Genomic DNA, 16,050 nt, shown 5'->3' with positions numbered 1-16,050 from the left:
CTTTAGCCCCGCTGCCGAAAGAGCAGCTCTTCTCCAGCATGCGGCACCAGGTATCACCCCCCACTCCCCCATCCATCCCCCGAGCCTTCAAATCCCCCGGTTGCGTCAGGAGAAAGCAGTACACACGCTGCTTTAGACCTGCCCCGAGAAGCCTTTCTTTCTCCTTCAACTTCCCTTTCTGTTCCCGTGTAGGCGGGAAGTTGTAGGAGAGAGAAGGGCTTCCAGGCAGGGACAGGTCTAAAGCAGTGTTTGTACTGCTTTCTCAATGAAGCTGCAGGCGACTCGAGAGATTGGAAGACTAGGGAGAGGGGATGATACCAGGCAGCACGGGGCTGGAGGGAGAGAAAGAATGGCCACAAATTCCAATCTTGGTGTCACCTGTGCTGGAGGAGCGGAGGCAGCTACAGTCTCTGCAGCAGAGCTGGGTTCCGGGGTCACAGACATGTCGGAGCCGCGGCACAGAGGTGAGAGAGCACATTTGCATGACACTGTTAACTCTGCTCTCTGGCTGATCAGGGCAATGAACTCAACAGCTAATTGCAACTTGAAATGTTTTATTTCAATTCCATGTGGGCAGTGATTTACTTTCAATCAGCAGTGCAAGGGCTGCCTTCACATGTTTTCTTTTTCCTGTGCTGCAAAGAATGTACCCAGAACCAGAGCCTTTGTGATACCAGCAGTGAAAAAGCAGGTTATCGATGTGGGGGAGGGATCAGGTCAGATGGACAGCCCTGGGGTTAACTCTCTGTCTCTCTCCGGCATAGGAGGGGAGATGGCAGGGAGAGTGGCTTAGTATTATTACATTTAAATAGACTGAAGCATGTATGGTAAATCATTTAAATTTTCAACTGATCTTTCCACGTAGGTGGGAGCACAAATTCCATTAGGCCGTCTGGGTACCAGGATTCTATGATAGAATATTAGCATAAGCTGGCATTATGGACCTGTATTTAGGTGCATCCACTTATACCATGTCAGTGCATGAGCCTCAACACGGCACTTTAGCGCATAGTTTACAAAATTGTGTATGATATGTTGGACACTCCCATGCCCTGCCCAGGGCTGCTGGAGGGGGGGGGGTGACAAAATTCCCCAGGCCCAGCCTCCAAGGGGGGCCCGGTGCTGAGATCTATGTCTCTCCTGCTCCTGTCAGGACCCGGGTGATGGCGTTAACGTGATAACCCGGTCCCGGCACACAGGAACAGGAAAGAGACAGACCACGGCGGCGGGACCCCCAGAAGGCTGTCAGACTGTGCGTTGTTTTTAAGGCAATCGGCAATGCATTCCAACGTTGCGTGCAGATGTAGGAGAAGCTGGATGCATATAATGATTTGTATTTAAGTCCCTTACAGTTAGGGTAATGGAGGTTTAAAAAAGTATGTGAGGAACTTTTTGTGTTTCTTGCTGGTATGTCTATAAGGTCTGAAATATACGTCGGGGCCTCTCCATGGATGATTTTATGAGCCAGGGTGCAGATTTTGAATGTAATTCAGTCTGTTAGTGGGAGCCAATGTAATTTGTTTCTAAGGGGACTGGCGCTTTCATATTTCGCTTTTCCAAATATGAGTCTGGCTGATGCTGGGGTGTGGGGGGGGGGGGGGGGTAGGGTAGAGATGAGAAGGGCTGATGCCGAGCTACAGCGTTGGATGAAGGGGTAGAGAAGCAAAGTTTGAAGGATATTTCTGAAATTATACTGTAGGATCCTGTCGTGTGTTGATATGTTTGCCATTATAGTAGACTTACGCCTGGTCAAGTTTAAGATGTGCGACAGTGTAAACTATATTTTAAAATATTGGTTTTTCCATATGTTGATGCTGGGCATACTACTTAGAAATCCATCATCAAGTGCATTCTAATGCATTATTTTGTAGCAAGAAACACTACTCACACCTATATACACAGTGCCCACCCATATTAGCTCTGGGCCCACCCAAAATGTTAGGTCTGGCTATGCCACTGTCTGGTAGAGTGCTCAGAGATGAAGGGACGGATTTTGCTGATGTTATAGAGAAAGAAACGACAGATTTTGGCAATCTGCTGAATGTGAGCAGAGAAGGAGAGAGAGGAGTCGAAGATGACCCCAAGGTTATGAGCTGATGACACAGGGAGAATGAGAGTGCCATCCACAGAAATAGAGAAAGGGAGGAGAGGAGAGGTAGGTTTAGGAGGAAAGATGAGAAGCTCGGTTTTAGCCATATAGAGAAGCATAACCAGCAGAAGAATGGAGGTGTTGATAGCCCTGTACAAGTCATTGTTGAAGCCTCACTTGAACTATTGTGTCCAATTTTGGAGGCCATATCTCTCCAAGGACATAAAAAGAATTGGGGGAATTCAGAGGAAAGCAGCAAAAATGGTATGGGGTTTGTGCCAAAAGACATATGAGAAGAGACTGAAAGATCTGAATATGTATACCCTAGAAGAAAGGAGAGATAGAGGAGATATGATACAAACATTTAAGTACTTGAAAGGTATTAATATACAAACAAATCTATTTCAGAGATGTAAAGGCGGTTGAACTAGAGGACAAGGATTGAGGTTCAGGGCTGTAGACATAGGAGTAATGTAAAGAAATACTTTTACACTGAGAGTGAATGCCTGGAATGCCCTTTCAGGAGAAGTGGTGGAGTCAAAAATGGTGAGGGAATTAAAAAAATTAATGGAATAAACACAGGGGATGCCTAAACTGAAAAAGGATGGAAACAAAACATGACTGTTGAGGTGTTATGTTGGGCAAGAGTAGTAGGACCTAAGGCCAATGCCTGACAGACTTCTATTGTCTGTGTCCTGCAAATGGCTATGCACAGATGAAGTTTCAGCCACTTCAGTATTAAGATACTAAGGTCAATTGTGAGCCCTCTAGGGACAGAGAAAGTACCTGCATATAATTCGTACAGCACTGTGTATGTCTAGTAGCCCTATAGAAATGATTAATAGCAGTAGCAAGTGCCGAACAGACTTCTATGGATAAAGACAGATGAAGATTCAGCAACTCCAATATTAGGGACCTAAGGCCAATGCCAGATAGACGTCTACAGTCTGTGTTCAGCAACTGACTACAGATAGATGAAGATGAAGTCTGTGTATAGTATATCACTTTATTATCATATGCTACTAGTGAGGGTGCTATGCTACCCAATGTGGAGAGGAATACATCTTAATGTTGAAATTAGCAAGTTAAATACAATTAGCAATACTTTAAAACATAGAAACATGATGACAGATAAGAACCAAATGGCCCATCCAGTCTGTCCATCCACAGCAACCATTATCTCCTCGTTTCCCTAAAAGATCCCACATGCCTGTCACACACTTTCTTAAATTGAGACACAGTCATCGTCTCCACCACCTCCACCAAGAGGCGACTCCATGCGTCCACCACCCTTTCCTTGAATAAGTATTTCCTTAGATTACTCCTGAGCCTATTGAGCTCATTTTCAAAACAAAAACCTCTAAAAAGTGGCATAAATCTGCATTTGGATGTTTTTCTCACAAAAACGTCCAAATTGGTATTTTCAAAACAATTTCTAGACATTTTTCTATGAGGTCCATCAGAAGTGCATTCAAATCACAACGGGGTGTGTCAGGAGCTTGTTAAGGGTGGGATCTGGGCGTCCCTAACACTTTGACGTTTTTCAGCCATAATGGAACGAAACAAAAACCGTCCAGGACTACAACTAAGACGTTTGAGCTAGACCTGTTTTTATAATGAATAAGGCAGAAAAAGTTGTCCCAAATGACCAGGTGACCACTGGAGGGAATCAGGGATGACCTCCCCCTACTCCTCAGTGGTCACTAACCTCCACCCACCCCCCAAAATGTGATTAAAAACATTACTTGCCAGCCTCTATGCCACCCTCAGATGTTATACTCAGGTCCATTAGAATAGCATGCAGGTCCCTGGAGTAGTCTAGTAGTGGTGCAGTGCATTGCAGACAGGTGGACCCAGGCTTCTACCTCCTCCTACCTGTTACACTTGTGGAGGAAACTGTGAGCCCTCCAAAACTCACCAGAAACCCACTGTACCCACATATTGGTGCCCCTTCACCCATAAGGGCTATGGTAGTGGTGTACAGTTGGGGGTAGTGGGTTTGGGGGGGCTCAGCACACAAGGTAAGGGAGCAATGGGTGAGATGTGTACCTGGGAGCATTTATGAAATCCACTGCAGTGCCCCTAGGGTGCCCTGTTGCTTTCCTGGGATGTCATGGGGACCAGTCTACTAAAAATGCTGGCTCCTCCTACATCCTAATGGCTTGGTTTTGTGCATTTGAACTTGGACATTTTTTTTAATGGACCATAAAACAAAACGTCCAAATCACAAAACCTGTTCAACCAGTATTTTGAGAAAAAAAAAAGATAAACATTTTTTTGAAAATTACCTTCTTCCTATTCAGATTTTGGACGTTTTTAGACATTATATCGATAATGCCCTGCCACAAAGCCTAAACTTCATTCTATGCCCTCTCATTCCAGAGTTTCTTTCATTTGAAAGAGACTCACCTCCTGTACATTAACGCCACAGGGGTATTTAAACGTCTCTATCATATCACCTCTCTCTCGCCTTTCTTATAAAGTATACATTTTGAGTGCCTTAAGTCTGTCCTCATACACTTTATGAAAGAGACAATTGACCAATTTTGTAGCCACCCTCTGGACTGACTCCATCCTGTTTATATTTTTTCATAGGTGTGGTCTCCAGAATTGCACACAATATTGTAAATGGGGCCTCACCAGAGACTGGTACAAGGGCACTATCACCTCTTTTTTCCTGCTGGCCATTCCTCTCCTTATGCGCCCAAGCATCCTTCTGACTTTGACAGTCACCTTTTCTACCTGTTTGGCCACCTTGAGATCATCTGACATAATTACCCCCAAGTCTCGCTGTCCTTTCATACACAGAAGTACTTCACCCCCTGTACTATACCTTTCCCTTGGATTTTTGCATTTTTCAGCATTAAATCTGAGTTGCCAATTGACCATTTTTCAAGCTTCGCCAGATCCCTCCACATACTATCCATGCCCTCCAGGGTGTCTACCCTATTACAAAGTTTGGTATTGTACGCAAAGAGACAAACCTTATCAGACAGTCCTTCTGCAGTATCACTCACAAAGATGTTAAAAAGAGCCGGCCCAAGGACTGATCCCTGCATTATACTACTGATAACATCCTTTTCCTCGGAGCAAACTCCATTTACTATCTTCTGTCTCCTTCCACTTAATCAGTTTTTAATCCAGTCACTTTAGTGTCCATACCGAGGGCACTCAATTTATTTATCAGTCACCTGTTCGGAACCATGTCAAAGGCTTTGCTATAATCCAAGTACACCACATCTAGCACCCCTCCCATATCCAACTGTTTTGTCGCCCAGTCAAAGAAATCAATCCATTTGTCTGACAAGACCTGCTTCTAGTGAAACCATGCTGTCTCAGGTTTTGCAGTCCATTCGATTCTAGAAACCTCATAATCCTCTGCTTTAGAAGCGTTTCCATTAGTTTACTCACCACAAAAGTCAGACTAACAGGCCTGTAATTCCCAACCTCTTCCTTACTACCACTCTTGTGCAGAGGGACCACATCCGGCCTTCTCCAGTCCTCCAGGACTACTCCAGAGACTAAGGAAGCATTGAAGAGGTCAGACAATGGAGCCACCAAAACTTCCCTGAGTTCTTTGAGCAACCTCAGATGTATCCCATCAGGTCCCATTGTTTTGTCTATTTTTAGTTTAGCTAGCTCCACATGAGCACAGTATTCTAAGAATCGGTCCTGGTGTACTAAACATCCATTCCCATTAGCATTTGTTTTCTGCGGTCCTACCCCCAAGTCTTTCATCTGTGAACACAGAACAGAAATAATTGTTAAGCAGTTCAGCTTTATCCTTTTCAGCTTCTACATATTCTGCCGCTTCACCATTGAGCCTCACTATGCCATTTTGGCACTTCCTCCTAACACTTACATATCTAAAAAAATGTCTTGTCCCCCAGTTCTACCATACTGGCTATCTTTTCTTCCATTTCTATCTTTGCTTTCCTGACAGCTTTTCTAACTTCCCTTACCTTTTCTAAGTATATTTGCCTGTTTTCCTCTTTCTGTGTCATCTTGTAACTTATGAAGGCTAACCTTTTTTCTCTTACCTTTTCAGCTGCTACATTTCAGAACCAAAGTGGCAGTCTTTTCCTCTTATAACACGTGGAGGGACATAATCGAACGGGATGCCCAAGTTTTCCTGAAGACGTCCTCACAGGACGTCCCGACGAAGGGGTGAGGAAACCCGTATTATCAAAACAGATGGGCGTCCAACTTTCATTTTGATAATACGATCGGGGACGCCCAAATCTCAACATTTAGGTCAACCTTAGAGATGGTCATCCCCGGTTTTCGGCGATAATGGAAACTGAGGACACCCATCTCAGAAACAACCAAATCCAAGCCATTTGTTCATGGGATGAGCCAGCATTCGTAGTGCACTAGTCCCCCTCACATGCCAGAACACCAACCGGGCACCCACTGCAGTGGACTTCAGAAATTGCTCCCAGGTGCATAGCTCCCTTACCTTGGGTGCTGAGCCCCCCAAAACCCACTCCCCACAACTGTACAACCTACCATAGCCCTAAGGGGTGAAGAGGGGCACCTACATGTGGGTACAGTGGGTTTCTGGTGGGTTTTGAACGACTCACATTTACCCACCACAAGTGTAACAGGTAGGGGGGATGGGCCTGGGTCCGCCTGCCTGAAGTGCACTGCAGTGTCCACTAAAACTGCTCCAGGGATCTGCATACTGCTGTCAGGGAGCTGGGTATGACATTTGAGGCTGGCATAGAGCTGGTAAAAAATATTTTTAAAGTTTTAGGGTGGGAGGGGGAGTAAGGGGAGGACTTCCCCGATTCCCTCCAGTGGTCATCTGGTCAGTTCGGGAACCTTTTTGAGGCTAGTCGCAAGAAAAAATGGACCAAGTAAAGTTGGCCAAGTGCTTGTCAGGGATGCCCTTCTTTTTTCCATTATCATCCGAGGACACCCATGTGTTAAGCACGGCCTAGTCCCGCCTTCGCTATGCTTCCGACACGCCCCCGGGAACTTTGGTCGTCCCCACGATTGAAAGCAGTTGGGGACGCCCAAAATCGGCTTTCGATTATGCTGATTTTGGGCGACCCTGGGAGAAGGACGCCCATCTCCCGATTGTGTTGAAAGGTGGGCGCCCTTCTCTTACGAAAATAAGCCTGATATTGTCCCAAGACTGCATCATATTTAACTGCCTATATATGGTTGTCATGAATACAAATTGCCAACCAGTGTTTAAACATGAATAACTATAACCTGCACAGAGTGGCAGGTGTGGCTCTGGCCACACCTGTCACTGGATGGACTATGGAGGCCTTTATCAGCATCATTTACTATGTTACTGTATTGGTATTTCTCAGAATTTCTCCCTTCAAAGTATTTATTGATATTATACCAAAGGTATAAAGCACTATACCCCTATAACTTGCACCTAAAGTTAAGCACCATTTATGCACTTCAATTGTACAATACTAGTACTGTACCTATGTGGGTAGGTATACAGTTATACACATAAGTGCTAGATGCATGCTGAGTGCTATTCTATAAATGATGTGTGTAACTCCCTTAGCATGTGAATTCAAGAGGTATTCACAGGTAAGGAGCATGGGTGAGGCTTGGGTGGGATTAGCATTTACATGTGTAACTTAGAGAGTACTCTAGGTTAAATGCTAAAGTGTAGTATTCAAGCATGCATATTTATTTATTTATTTATTTATTTATTAGGATTTATTTGCTGCCTTTTTGAAGGAATTCACTCAAGACGGTGTACAGTAAGAATAAATCAAACATAAGCAATAGACAATTACAGCAGTAAAAATATTCAAATAACAATACAAAGTATGGCATAATATACTACTTACAATGTCAACACAATATGTAATAAAACATTTTAATAGGAGGCGTGTACGAGGGCCATAATTGAACAGGGCTGGCCATCTATAAGGGTGGCCATCTCTAATGACGGCCCCGTAAACCGGTGTACCCGACTGTATAATCGAAACAAGATGGCCGGCCATCTTTCGTTTCGATAATACAGTCGGGACCAGCCAAACCTCAACATTTGGGCCGCCCCTAGAGATCGCCAGCGTTAGAGATGGCCGCCATTGGTTTTTCGCTGATAATGGAAACTAAAAGCGGCTATCTCAACCTGGCCAAATCCAAGACATTTGGTTGTGGGAGGAGCCAGCATTTGTAGTGCACTGGTCCCCCTCACATGCCAGGACACCAACTGGGCACCCTAGGGGGCACTGCAGTGGACTTCACAAATTGTCCCAGGTGCATAGCTCTCTTACCTTGGTGCTGAGCCCCCCAAATCCCCCCCAAAACCCACTACCCACAAATGTACACCACTACCATAGCCCTTAGGAATGAAGGGGGGCACCTACATGCGGGTACAGTGGGTTTTGGGGGGGGGGGTTGGAGGGCTACCATTTACCACCACAAGTGTAACAGGTAGGGGGGGATGGGCCTGGGTCCGCCTGCCTGAAGTTCACTGCACCACTAAAAACTGCTCCAGGGGACCCGCATACAGCTGTCATGGAGCTGGGTATGACATTTGAGGCTTTGGCATAGAGGGCTAGCAAAAATGTTTTTTTATTTATTTATTTTTGGGTGGGAGGGGGTTGGTGACCACAGGGGGAGTAAAGGGAGGTCATCCCCCATTCCCTCCGGTGGTCATCTGGTCAGTTGGGGCACCTTTTTGAGGCTTGGTCGCGAGGGGCGTAGCCAGATAGCAGATTTTGGGTGGGCCTAGGCAAGAAGTGGTGGGCACCAAGTGTTCTCCACCCCATCCAAAAAAATATCTCAGCTGGTGGAAAAATGCTCTCTCCACCTTGGCAGTTGTGCAGCAGACATGAAATGAAAACTGAGCATACGTAGGTGCCAGTATCGTGGAGAGCAGCTTTTTCATTGCCATCAGAGGGAAGTCTTCAGCTGGCAGAGATTGGGATCCCCACCAGCTACCGCTAAACGTATACTACTGTTGGGTGGGCCTGAGCCCTATGTGGGTGGACACAGGCCCACCTGTGGCTACGCCACTGCTTGGTCGTGAACAAAAGGGACCAAGTAAAGTCGGCCAAATGCTCGTCAGGGCCGGCTTTCTTTTTCCATTATCGGCTGAAGCCAGCCATCTCGTAAGCACGCCCCCGTCCCGCCTTCGGTACACTGCCGACACACCCCCTTGAACTTTCATCAGTCTCCGCGACAGAAAGCAGTTGAAGCCGGCCAAATCGGCTTTCGATTATACTGATTTGGCCGGCTTTAGGAGAAGGCCGGCCATCTCCCGATTTGTGTCGGAAGATGGCCGCCCTTGTTCTACAATAAGCAGGATAGGGTATAAGCAAAGATAGAACTATAGGGCCCTATTTACTAAGCCACACTAGAGGTGCATTCGTGTTTTTAGCGCATGCTAAGCATTAGTGTGTGCTAACCCTGTAGACACCTATAATATTCCTATGGGTGTCTACACGGTTTAGTGCATGCTAATTTCAGCATGCGCTAAAAATGCTAACATACCTTAGTAAACAGGGCCCTTAGATAGGTAAGAGAGTAAGAGGAGTTAGAAAATAATGGGACTAACTTAAAGAAAGTTGCACATGAGGTCAGAGAGGTGATTAAATATTATCTCAGCTACAGTAGTTATCTGTTACTAATGTTGGCAAGCAGATGCCAACTTAAACTAGTAATCTATAGCAGATGCCACCCAGATGATGTTATAGAATTTGCACTCAGCACATTGCATCTAGGTGTCTAAACTGGAGAGCTCAGTTATAGACCTGCCCTTATGGGTTTTTTAAGTACTGTTATTATAATAAGTAAGCCAATATGCTTGAATTATTGTTACACTATAAATGTACCTCATATTTCTATGACTTATATAATGCAGAAATAATTCTGCACTCAGGACACGTCTCTTTTACAAAAGTGACTTTCCCAGTTGTAAGATTGGCTTTAGTTCCTTACCTTGCAATACAGTTATAGATCCAGAGTCCTCTAATCTTGCAGGGATAAATTTAATCATTCTCCCATCCTGATAAATCCTGTCATGTCTTTTCCGTAGTGAGTGATGTTGAGCTGTCATTTTTGTGCCAAGTAAAATTGAAGCCATGATCATTTGTCATGTGGACGGGCACAGAATGGGCAATCCATGAAAAACAGGCTGCCCTTCTAATGATATTGTGTCTTCATAATGCACACCACATTCACCGGCAGGACTCTGAAAGAAACAAAAACAAAATGGCAAATGGTAAAAATAGGATCCTGGCTATTTGCATGCAAACATTCCAAAGAGCAGAAGATTTATTTTGACTGTTATGACAGAATAGATTCCAGTGAAAAAGGATAATGCACTTCATCATTTAGATATGCAGAATTTTAGGTTCAATGAGCAGCCATGCTCATTTATATTGTGGACAAGGCTACAGCCCAGAGGTACAAAATGAAACAACAAAATCCTGAACTCCGTCTCCCAGAAGGCATTGCCCGTCCCAGCAAGGGAGCCAGGGATAGACCAGATGGGTATATACCAACTCTGACCACAAGAGGAGGGAGAAGGAAGAAGCCTAGTTCCCTGGCTCCGTAATCAATACATGATGCCTCCCACCTGTAGAGGGAAGGGTGGGGTGAGAAGCAGGTGGAGGAGGTGGTTAAGGAGGCTGAGCAGAAGCAGAAGGCAGAATGGAATGGGAACTTGAGAGCTGAGGAAGGCAGCCCCTGAAGGTTTGGAAACCTACATGGTTTTGGAATTTATTTTGGTTTAAACCCTGCTTAAGTGAGAAGCCTGTTTTTCTTTTGTGAAACCTGATTATTTTGAGAACCTCTGAAGTTGGAAGGCTTGTTTATGAACGGAGGGCCTGTCTGGTGGGAAGAGGGGTTCAGTTCAGGAGGAGAGAGCAGTGCAGGCTGAAATACCTTGGGTTGAGGAAGTCCCAAAAGTATTGCACCTCCTGGAAGGTAAAGGCGGCTTGGTGTTTAACTGTCTTGAGGGGAAATCCTGCTTGTGGGACAAGTACTATTTGTTTGTTACTGGCTGGGACAAAAAAGCAGGGATTTCCAAAGGGCTCTTGCATTCCCCTCAGGGAAGGGGGCAAAGTCTTTGTGTAATGGCTGATGTACTAAGCAAAGTCTCTACGCTGGAGTGAAGTTTTGTTTATGAATCGGAAAATAAAGGAATGTTTTTGAAGTATTTCCTGGTGGCAGTTTTGTGAAGTTCTGGCTATTCATGGGAGGCAGCTTCCCTCCCCCATACTGAGAAGCGGGCCCGTTTACAATATATAGAGTTAAGTGTATCCCACTCAAAAAAAATTGCCTTTCACGTGACCTATGAAACCAGATAATCCTCATGGTCAAGGAACAGAGAGATAAAAGTGAAAGCTTGACCTGCGTACAAGAGGACAATGAACAGCATGTTTAGAAAACCAAGGGACAGAGCTAAACAGATTAAAAAAAATCTTACAGCCAAATGATTTGTGTGTGGTTTTTCAGGCAGCAGTTCTTAACGACAGACTACTGTAATGAGGTTTACTTTGGTGAGGCAGCCTGGATAGAGAAATCATATTTGTTAATTCTGTTTGTTGGTTCAGTCCTGTAAAGTGGTGGAATGCCATCTGGTTTTGATTGCTCAAATGTCTAGCTTTTGCTAGACTAGAGGTTAGAAAGGTCAGAGAGAAATGAAACTTTCTTGTCCCTTTTGAGTGATGGATTGTTCATAGGTATTATTTACCAAGCTGGATGCCATTCCTGAGTAAGGCATAGTGGACAATCTCGAGGGATCAGCAAGCAAGCTGTTTTTAAAAGATTAGACTGAACGCTGTTTAGAAGGAGATAGAGTAGATTTAAAATATTCTAGATGATTTAGATTTTGTCTTATAAGGAATTCTGATTTTTGCTTATTTTAGAATATGTTTTATTCTGTTTAATTAATAAGTTCTATTTCTATGTAGAATATCTTTTCAATTCAGTGTTACATCTTTGTCTGACTTTTCAAGTGAGATTTTGTCTGCAGTTTAAGAGGTCTATCATTGGTTTGAATTATCCACAGTCCCTAGCTAGGTGAAAGAGGTCCGGGAAAGTCAAGTCTTCTCCCCTTGATTAATTATAAGCTAAGTGTAGGACTGGCCTCCTGAAAGTAATAACAAACCATGTCTGTGTGCCATTAAGCAAGACTGGCCCCTTGACCCCTTAATGAATGCCAGAGTCCAGTTAGTCTGAAGCTATAACTGGAATCTGCGAATTTAATAATAATAATAAAATGCAGGAGATAGGTGCCACATTGGTCTAGTTGAGAGGCCCCAGGTCATAGGTCAGTTTAGGAAATATCTCAAAACCTATGTAACTGATATTTTAAGTAATGTGTAGTAATAATTAGTCAAGACAGTGTAATCAATCTATTCTTTACCATCTGGTGCGAAAGGGGGGCTAGAAGGGTTTAGGACCCTATATAAAGGAGAGGCAGAAGCAGCTTACGTTAGAGAAAGAGCTGAAGAGAAGGAGCTGAGACGAGAGAGACAAGACACAGAAGGACAGGACACAGAGAGAGCTAGAGCTGATGTCCTACTTTGTTTGCTGGCAAATAAAGAAGATTTCTCTCTCATTCTGGTGTGTGGTGTTTGACTCCTGAAGTACCACAGATTCTGCTAACAATAGTGGTAATTCCTGCAACATTGGTACAACTTATTTTCTGCATAGGAGTCAACTTTTCAAAATGATTGGGGGTGCTCAAAGTGGCACAATTACCAAGTCTATAAAGCATGGCGGGTTGTGAACACAAGTGGTCTGGCTGTCTTTAAATGAATAACACAGCAGATGGCGCATGCACAGGAGGACTTGTGGGTAACAAAAATGATAGGGTAGCACTGCAAGTCCCACCAGCCCTCTCTTCTTCCCCATCCCCAACTCATCACCATAGTTTACCATCCTGGTCCAAACCCATCTACACCACACTCACACTATGTGGTTTTGAGGGGGCTCAGCACCCAAGGTAACGGAGCTATGCACCTGGGAGCTATTTTAATTTTTATTTTTTTTTTTACTTTTAGAAGTGCCCCCTAGGGTGCCCGGTTTGGTGTCCTGGTATGTGAGGGGAACCAGTGCACTACGAATCCTGGCCCCTTCTACGACCAAATGCCTTGGATTTGGCTGGGTTTGAGATGGCCGGCTTCGGTTTCCATTATGGGCAAAAACGAGGCCGGCCATCTCAAACCTGGCCATCTCCTGACATTTGGGCGGCCCCAACCGTATTATCGAAAAAAAAAGATGGCCGGCCATCTTTTTCGAAAATACAGCTGGCTCCACCCACTTGCGGAGCCGGCCCCAGAGATGGCCGCGCTGTTCGAAAATGCCCCCACGCATACATTTTTAGAATGCCCACGAACCACCCATTCCACGCCCATGTCCCATGCCCCCTTTTCGGCGCACATTAGAATTTATGTGCACCACTTTACAGAACATGCATAGCAAGTACTGTGCATAAATTCTAAATACCAATAGTGCTGATAATTAGTGGTTAATAGTCCGATTATCAGTGCTGATTAGCTTGTTAACCAATTAGGTTATGTACATTGTTATAGAATACACTTCGATTTCCATGCAAAAATCCCGGTGTGATATATAAAATCAGGGTGGTTAATGCCTACCCATAAGTGGCAAATTTATAGAATTGCCTTTTATATTTTGACCATTTGGGCCCCTTTTACAAAGTGGCAGTAAGCCCAATGCGGGCTTACTGCTCACTAAAAAGGAAGTACCGCAGCAGCCTGGTGGTACTTCCCACCCCCGCGTGCCGTCTATCTGGTTTGTACCCGGCGGTAATCGGGCAGTGCGCAGGTTAGCACTGGAGCCCTTATCACCACCTCATTTCTTTAAAAAAAGAAAAACGTACCTTTTTATCAGCTGCGGTAAAAGGAGGCCTCAGCACCATAAAAAAAAAACGTGGACGACACCAGTGCAGGCCCCTTTTGCTGTAGCTTGGTAAAAGGGGCCCTATGTGCACTATACAAAGGCAATATTCAAATAATTTTTCTCCAGAAAGAATCAGTATATAAAAGTAATAAAACATTTGATGGGAAAAAAATGTCAATTTTGAATACTTCAGTAGCATTATAGAAACGTGCTCAACTTACCTGCATTCAGCGAAGGTGGATTTATTAAAGATACCCATAAAGTAACTAATAATGCAGCTATCATGGTTTACTGTAAAACAAAAAGAGAATATAAACATTTCTCTAAAAGCCATCTTCACTGCATTGTGGTTCCAAATGTATAATACGTAGAGCTCAATAGTGAAAAGATTTGTCTACCTAACTTTAGAGTCAGTGTGAACAAAACATGACTATTTAAATTGCAGAGTATGGAACTTCAAGGTCTCAATGAGGGGTATTTTGAACGGCGCCACCCATCTCCATGGCCGGCCATCTCCGGGGCTGGCCTCCACAAGTGGGCGGAGCCAACCGTATTTTCGAAAAGATGTGCCGGCCATCTTTTTTTCAATAATACGGTTGGGGCCGCCCAAATGTCAGAGATGGCCGGGTTTCAGATGTCGGCCTTGGTTTTTGCCCATAATGGAAACCGAAAGCCGGCCATCTCAAAGCCGACTAAATCCAAGGCATTTGGGTCGTGGGAGGGGCCAGAATTCGTAGTGCACTGGTCCCCTCATATGCCAGGACACCAACCGGGCACCTTAGGGGGCACTTCTACAAATTAAAAAAAAAAATAGCTCCAAGGTGCATAGCTCCTTACCTTGGGTGCTGAGCCCCCCACCCCCCCAATCCCACTCCCCACAACTATACACCTCTACCATAGCCCTAAGGGGTGAAGGGGGCACCTGCATGTGGGTACAGTGGGTTTCTGGTGGGTTTTGAACTCCCATTTCCACCACGTGTAACAGGTAGGGGAGGGATGGGCCTCGGTCCGCCTGCCTGAGGTATACTGCACCACTAAAACTGCTCCAAGGACCTGCATACTGCTGCAATGGACCGGAGTATGACATTTGAGGCTGGCCTAGAGGCTGGCAAAAACTTTTCCTTAAAGTTGTTTTTTTGAGGGTGGGAGGGGGGTTAGTGACCACTGGGGGAGTTCAGGGAGGTCATCCCCGATTCCATCCGGTGGTCATTTGGGCAGTTTGAGCATTTTGGGGGACTTGGACCTAAAAAAGGGACAAAAAAAGCGGACCAAATTCTCCGCCAAGGATGCCCATTTTTTTTCCATATCGGCCGAAGCCAGCAATCTCTTACCATACCCAGCATGCCACTGTCCCGCTTTCGCTACCATTCCGACATGCCCCCCAGGAACTTCGGGCCATCCCAGCAACAGAAAGCAGTTGGGGATGCCCAAAATCGGCTTTCGATTATGCCGATTCTGGCGCCCCTGAGAGAAGGGCGCCCATCTCCCGATTTGTGTCAAAAGATGAGCGCCCTTCTCTTTCGAAAATGAGCTGGAATGTGAACTTCAAGTGTAGTGTATTTATATAAACAAGAACCACGGAAAGCGAGAAGTCTTTATTGAGATATTTTGAACAGAATATGACAATACATTTCATATAGAATTTGACATCATAAGAAGGAGAACTAAACTTTTGAATGTCAATATCGCATGCAATTTAATTCTATGAATGAAATTTGTTCATCAGGAGAATGTCCTATAAGTTCTATATTGAATAGACTCTAAACAGTCATATGACCAATTTAGCTTCACATGATTGGCCAAACTGAAAGGTTAGTGTCCATAAAAGGGTCACCATCTTTTTAAGAAACTTGTAAGACTGAAGTAGCCATGCAAATTGTGATTCTATATTACTATACGTTAATTTGAAGATGGGATATGAGTTAATGCACCCTTATTTGTTAGGATTAAAAGGAAGTTCAAAGTTATGCCCCGGAGGAATCCTGACAGTGAATTGGTAAGGCTCTGTCTGGCAGAGATATGTAGTACTCAAATTCAATGATTTTAAATATTGAAGACTGAGTGTTCCATTGATTGCAATTTTTAGTGATTTGAAGGGT

At 44.6% G+C, this 16,050-nt stretch overlaps 1 protein-coding gene across 1 annotated transcript in view; it reads right to left on the bottom strand.

Moving 5' to 3' along the window:
- LOC115468036 (interleukin-1 receptor type 1-like) overlaps positions 1-14,244 on the bottom strand; it is an 81,504-nt gene extending 67,260 nt beyond the window's left edge. The window contains exons 1-2 of the mRNA XM_030199547.1: positions 14,173-14,244; positions 10,016-10,268 (exon numbers count right to left, since the gene is read on the bottom strand). The gene's annotated coding sequence lies outside the window, so the exon portion shown is untranslated. The remainder of the gene's footprint in view (positions 1-10,015; positions 10,269-14,172) is intronic.
- Between the last annotated feature and the right edge of the window lie 1,806 nt (positions 14,245-16,050).

The sequence above is a fragment of the Microcaecilia unicolor genome, chromosome 4 (assembly GCF_901765095.1).
Source record: "Microcaecilia unicolor chromosome 4, aMicUni1.1, whole genome shotgun sequence".
Lineage (NCBI taxonomy): Eukaryota > Metazoa > Chordata > Amphibia > Gymnophiona > Siphonopidae > Microcaecilia > Microcaecilia unicolor.
This window is presented reverse-complemented; position numbering and strand designations above follow the sequence as displayed.